The sequence below is a fragment of the Anopheles bellator genome, chromosome 2 (genome assembly GCF_943735745.2).
Source record: "Anopheles bellator chromosome 2, idAnoBellAS_SP24_06.2, whole genome shotgun sequence".
Taxonomy (NCBI): Eukaryota; Metazoa; Arthropoda; class Insecta; order Diptera; family Culicidae; genus Anopheles; species Anopheles bellator.
In genome coordinates, this window is record NC_071286.1 from 15486319 (window position 1) to 15492874 (window position 6556).

A 6556-nucleotide genomic window follows, 5' to 3' on the forward strand; every position below is an offset into this window, starting at 1 on the left:
TAAAGTTCCACAGGCTGCCAGGCAGTGAAATTTAGTACCTTGCGTACGATTGTCTCTCCTGTGCGTGCGTGGTTATTTATAAATTGCATTTTAAGTGCATTCACTGTGTTCGACGCACCCTCCCGAAATCGGTTTTGATGACAAATCCGTAGCCGCAGGATGGGAATAAATAATATTAAATTACTCGCTGGGGTCCCGCGTCGCCGAGGCATTCTAAAGCTTCAATCCCGTCCGTCGGGGTTATGAAATCGAATCCTTTCCAAATTCCGGCCCACCGGAAGCGCTGGTGGTGGATTGTCATAAAATTATGGCAGCCACCGGCACAGGTCTTCCCCAATTCGGCAAAGAGGTTCGGCCCCTCGTTTTTTTTTGGTCTGGATCTTCTTGCTACGTGGCGCAATTAAGAACCATAATTTTGGTGTAAAATCTTAATGTCGTGTGAAAGGAAAAAAACCCAGGGGTGGCCCTAAAGAGCTACAAAATTTGTCATCCAGTTGTTGATAGTTTGTCACCTTGGCCGCGGCGGCGCGAAAAGGCTTTGGTTGGAACTGCTGTGTTCGACGGGAGCATCTTCGAGGAAAAGGGTCCGCTGCCGCCACCGCTGCCGTCGGAAAGTGTTAATTAATCCCAATAGTTTACGGTAGACCTCTGCAGCCTCGAATGTATCACCCCGAAAAAAGGGGAAAAGTGACACATTTTTTGTGAGCCTCTAAACTCTTTTGGCTTTGTTCCTGGAGCGCGTTTTTTTGTATGTGATGTTATTTCACTCCAATTGGTGTTTTATTGGTTCTTTGTAGAGTGAGGCCAAAAATTCCAAAATTAAGAGGCCAACACCCCGGTCTTAAATAGGGTACTTTCCAAATTGAACACAAATTTGGCTTGAAATTCCTCTCTTTCTCTCGGTCGCTCCCCTTGCGATGTGCGTCCCGAAAGGGGTGCGATGCCGTTCCTGAGTTTTTCTAGAGGGCGCCTTCGATTCGACGGTTTGCTCGGTTTGATCCTTGTACTTTACGAGCAAACATGTGTCACGGTGTTATGTTTTCTGTGTCCTCTCCGACGAAAGTAGAAGACCGTCAGCACCGCCTGGGAAGACATTCGGGAACATTAACCATCCGCGCCGCGCCCAGGAACCCCAATCCGGAGCCCACAGCTTGTGTGTCCGGGTGATGACCGGGGAACTTTAAACTGTTGGGTGAATTTTCCACCCGATTGATGGAAAATCGATACGTCGTACGAGTGTCGAAACGTTGTGCCACTGCCACTGGCTTGATGTGTGTTTTGACTCGAGCGATTCTGCACTCTCGGTGGACGGACAGGACCGATTTCCTGGTATGCTTGTAACAATTGATGTCCGTATGACAGGTTATTGACAGTGAAGGATTAGTTTCTGATGCGCAACAGGACCGATCGGGTTCGAGGGGTCCCATGTTTAACGTACCAAGATAGATGGAAACTCGAAAACTCTATGTGATGAAGACAATCATTTGTTGTGACAAGAGTTATTTAAGATGATTCAGTGAATTCCTAAGTGGACTTTCATAAGGTTTGTTATCGTAACCCAAATAAACTACGTAATATCGGAGAGACTTTTAATTCAGCCACGCATATAGCTGCGATAATTCATTCTTTGCGTAACAGGCTCTGTTTGCGTCAACGATCAGTGTCCGCCTAAAGTTTACCAAAACCCACCCCAAATAGGCGGTTGCTACGAAAAAGACCCATCGGACATTCGCTCATTTTTCATACACCAACAGATGCAGGTTGCGATACGTCCAGGCCGCTTACCGATCAAGCTCCTGTCAGACGCGGATGATCGTCGCGCCAGAAACGATCTATCTCGCGCGTAAGACCTTGCCGGCTCAAGATCGCACTTCGCGCGATGATGATTTTGGCGGCTGCCGGCCTCGTAAATTAGACGCGTTCCATTCGGAATCGGTGAATAAATAAACAGATTAGAAGCATTTGTTTGACAAGCCATCATCTTCAGCTAAAACGCTGTTCAATATTTATGTTTCTTTTTGCTTCGTCGCGCCAAGCCGCGCCAAGAGATCGCAGCCGTCGCAGCAGGTCTATCTATCGAGAAGAGCAGCGCGCGGAACCGGGAAAAAAACCGAAGCGCAGCTCATTAGAGCTCAGTTTTACATCTGTTTTCTGGTCGATGAAGTTTGGGGTGTCGATCGCGAGGGTGGATCGAGAAAATTGAACCCCGAAGGCCATTAAAAAGTTCCAAAATATCTCTTCGTCCAAAGGCGGCATCGGTTGCCTGTTTTTTTTTTTGTTTCAACTGCCGTGGCCAAACCGGCGGTGGGGTGGATTTTTTATGCAACTCCGCGATGCGGCACCCTCCTGGGTGTGGATATTTGTGGACCCCCTAAACGGTGGACCGGCTTCCATGGCGTGGCTCAACGCCGCCGCGTCCGTCGAGTTTCAGACCACTCCGGAATCCCGCCGAGCCATGCATCACTCGCGCCGCGGTGATTTATGAGCCTTCGGGTGGCAGTCAGATTATGATGGAGGTTTAAGTACACGCTGCGCTGCGGTATGGTATTGGTTTGGAGTTTGGCTTTTTAGCAGCAACAGCAGCGGCGGTTCCTGTTTGTTTTTATGAGTTTAAGCCCGAAGACCGAATTAACGATGCAGTGCTTAAGCCACGACAGATCACAGCCTGCCCGTTGCAGGTTTAAAAAGCAAGTGGGAATCCTACTATGAAAAAACCTGATAAATACGATCATTATGGGTTTTTCATGATTTGTAAAAAAGTTTCTAACATTCCATCACAACAGCGGCTGTATTTTATAAAAATTGTAAGCGAACTCGACAGCGACGAAATTGATTTTGATCAGGCTGGGGCTAGGGCACATAAATAAAATATCAAAGTGAAGCAGACGGGGACTCTAAAAAATTGGCAGGACTTTCAACTCGTCGCCAAATGAAGTGATCGTTGCCATCCTGCAGCCATCGTGAGTTGAGGCGCTGTTTTAATTAATTCATTTCTGGTCCCCGTCGTCGGCGATTCTGCAGCTGCATCCAAATTGTGGCGTCCAGACACCAGCGAGTCAGTGAGCGAGCTGACAGACCCACCCAAAGGACTGATGGGCCGAGGACGATGAACCAATGGACGGTGTGTCCCATCATTGTGGCTCCATCAATTATTCAGCCGGACGCAGCCGGAGCCGGTGCCTGACACATCCGGACCGGCAGGACCCTCAGACACTTCCGATTCACACACATCCTTCAGAAGCGCCCACGTGGGTTGAAGCCGAAGTGATGTGTGAATTTAAACTCATAATTACGCAAAAGCTTTTAGTCATCACCCCACATGCTCGGTGGGGGAAAAAATGGCACCAAGGATATTTCTCGAGAGACTTTGAAGTCTTCAAAAATTACTATATGATCCATCAACGTCTCGAACTTTAAGCAAAATTACCGCACACGAAAGCTGCTTTCAGCCAGGTTCCGGACAAGTTAAAAATATCGCCAAATTGCGTTATTCGCATAGCATAACTCAAAACAAAACCACTCGTGTGTATCGTTTTGAAGCCATTTTGTCAGCCAGTGCTTCATTCTGGTTCGCCCCGCTTCCACCGCCGGGAGCGAAAAGTGTCTAATCGGATGAAACCGACTGCAATTAACCGTAATGGCACCGTCAAGGCAACCACCTGGGTACGGCGTGAGAGAAATATGAGCGATCGCAGGCGGGCTCAGGTTCTAGGTGTCACTCCAGTGCCCCCCAACCCGGTTCATCAAACCACGGCCTGGCCCGGGCTGGGCTATGAAGATGTCAACGTGAAGTTCTTCATAAGTCGCCCGGACGAAGACGACGGCGAGCTCACATGGTGCAGCGGTTGGGTCCGGCCCTGTCACGGCCAGCGTCTTGTCTTGCACCCCGCTAATGGAACACGGTCCGAGCGCGGAGAAGACTCCACTCGAGAGAGAGAGAGCTTGAGATTACGGCGGCGGTGATCGTCCATCCATTTCGAAAAAGGTTCCCTGTTTTTGCTGCCCTTTTATCACTCGGCGAACTGCAAACTGTCTCTCGTCTTGTCTCGCGCGCGGTGTGTCAGACGTTTGAAAGCTGCAAACACTGCTCAAGGGACGCACACGAGAGGTCTGAAAAACGTCTGAAATAAACAAAACACTGAGCGCTCTGGCAGCGCGATCGATCGCTCGAGGGCCATGCGCGCGCGCGCGAAGGAGCAACGATGATTAATTTATGTTGATTTTGCGCCCAGCCGGCTGACCAGCCCGTGGCCGATTCGCCGATGAAGCGCGAACGCGTGAGTTATGTGATGGACAAGGTGGAATTCCAATCCCAGAACGGACCGCCGACATCGGCTAACGATCGCGCGGTCCCGAAACCCTTCGGCCATCATCCTTCGGAACGGATGAGCGCCTGGCGCAATTGGGTGGAGGCCGCGAGGAACATAAAAAGGCCGAAAACGGAATCAGAACATGGTCAGCTGAGCGGCAGCAGCCTCAAGAAAGTTACACCTTTTCTCACCTTTTTCGTTGGACCGAGACGCCCGGACGAGAATGCTGCGGGTCACCGCCGGGCGTTGGGCGGGATGGAAAAAGTACATTAATTTTCTTTGATCTCCGATGATGCTGGAGGCCGTGAGATGATCGGCTCCGGTCGCCGTAGCAGCGTGATTAGAACTGGAGCCCCATTCTTTAACGCCTTGACGCCGGTATGCGCTCTCAGATGGGCGCAGCATATTTCAAAGCATGGTTTCTGTGGTTTTGTTTTGATTCCACCAACTGCTGCCGCCGCCCCAGGGGACCCACCGAGAGACAGAGTGAGAGAGAGAGAGAGAGAGATAGAGAGAGAAGCAGAGAAACAGCTGAAGTATGTTCGAAATGACTGATTGTCTCGTGTGTTTGGTAACGGAATTCTTTCGTAGTCAAAGAATTCTTGGTGAGGCGTGATCGGCGTTAGCATCGTGATCTGATAATGTTTCTTCCGCGTCGGGTATTGCGTTATCTATGCTTTGCGTGATACTAACAGCATGGATTGATATAGAAATGTGCTAGAAAAATAGATGTGTATTAATGGTATAACTAATGAAATTAAAAATTTATTAATTTAAGAAAGGTGCTGTTGGTATCCTTCGTCACCTGAGAGGCGATCAGAGCGACGGGAGACTTTTATAAAACTTCCGATAATTCCAAGTTGCTCCAAAGGCTTGTCGGAAGGTGAACCCAGGTCCCCAATCTTGCGACAAGTGGTCCAAAATGAGCAAAAATCTCGCCCAGAAAAATCGGCCCCGTCACCGTTACCACAAAGGATCAATGGAACAAATTGCACCTTAATTACGATAAACCCTTATCGACGCCTTTCGCCACAAAAATCGCCGACAAAACTCCGAATTACGCTCCCGTGTGACCCGGATGGCCTCCGGAAGCTGTTTATTACGGCATTACACCCGGCGGCCGGGGAAGCTTATCACCGCAAACCAATATGCAAAACCGTTAAATCACTTTTATTCGACCGCCCGGTACGGGTTATGATGGGAACAACAGAACACGGCCCCCGGAATCCGGATGCACCGTGGTGCATTTCCTGGAGCGGACACGGTGAACTAATAGTCCATTAGCGTGATTAAAGGTTTTGGAAGCACAACCCAAAAAGAGAAACATAACCGGGTCCCGGGGACACATCGCGATGGCTTGTTTGCTACCGCGGATCAGATCAAAGCCCGCAGTGAGTCCCGTTCTGGAGGTGTCCTGCGCCAAGCGGTGGACGGACGTTTTAGCTTAACTGTGCTTCACGTCACTTCACCGCAGCACCCAGGGTACTCGTTAGGCTTAAGCCGTCAGCATAAAAATGTCAACCGATCGGCACGGCCTCCGACGGGTTGCACTTATGTTCGGGTTGCGGTGTCTTTCGTGGTGGCCGCATCGTGTGCCACATCGGCGGCCAAACCGCAATCCGCATCGGGACGGGTAATGCGCCCCCTCGTTGGCAGGTGCGATAAAGTAACAATAAAAATATTAATTAATATGCAAAAAGTAAGCTGCCGGCGGCCCGGATGGCTCTCCCACGTCGTAGTGCGGTGATCGCATTAAGCGAACCTGCTGCTGACGATCGGCAGGCTTGCGGTTAAGGGCACCACAGCAGCAGAGGCCAATTCCTTGCTGCGGTTACCGTCGGAAGTCGAATGGCGGAAAGCGAAGCACGTCCGCCTGATTAGACACCCTCGAAAGGGGTCGTAAAGTGTTGGAACTTATTCGACAATCGACAGCGGCGCGGCTGCTTAGCGGCGTACCGATCGCACGATTGATCGCAGGAAGTGCGGCCGGGATCGGGAAAGAAACCCCGGAATGGAGTGTCGCGTCAGCAAGTGTCAGGGCAGGCTTTTGACGTCCCCGGCGGCGGTGGTCGTTGTGGTGACAGTTTTATGGCGGTCGATAAGTCGATTCGAAGGCGCCCCAGAAAACGTCCCCAGAACGGCCGAAGGTCAGATGGTCAGATCGCGAGCTTCAAGGAGTTACCGTGGCACTTGAGATAAGATTATTGCAAAAGAGCAAACAAACAAAAGGTTTATTTTTAAACTAC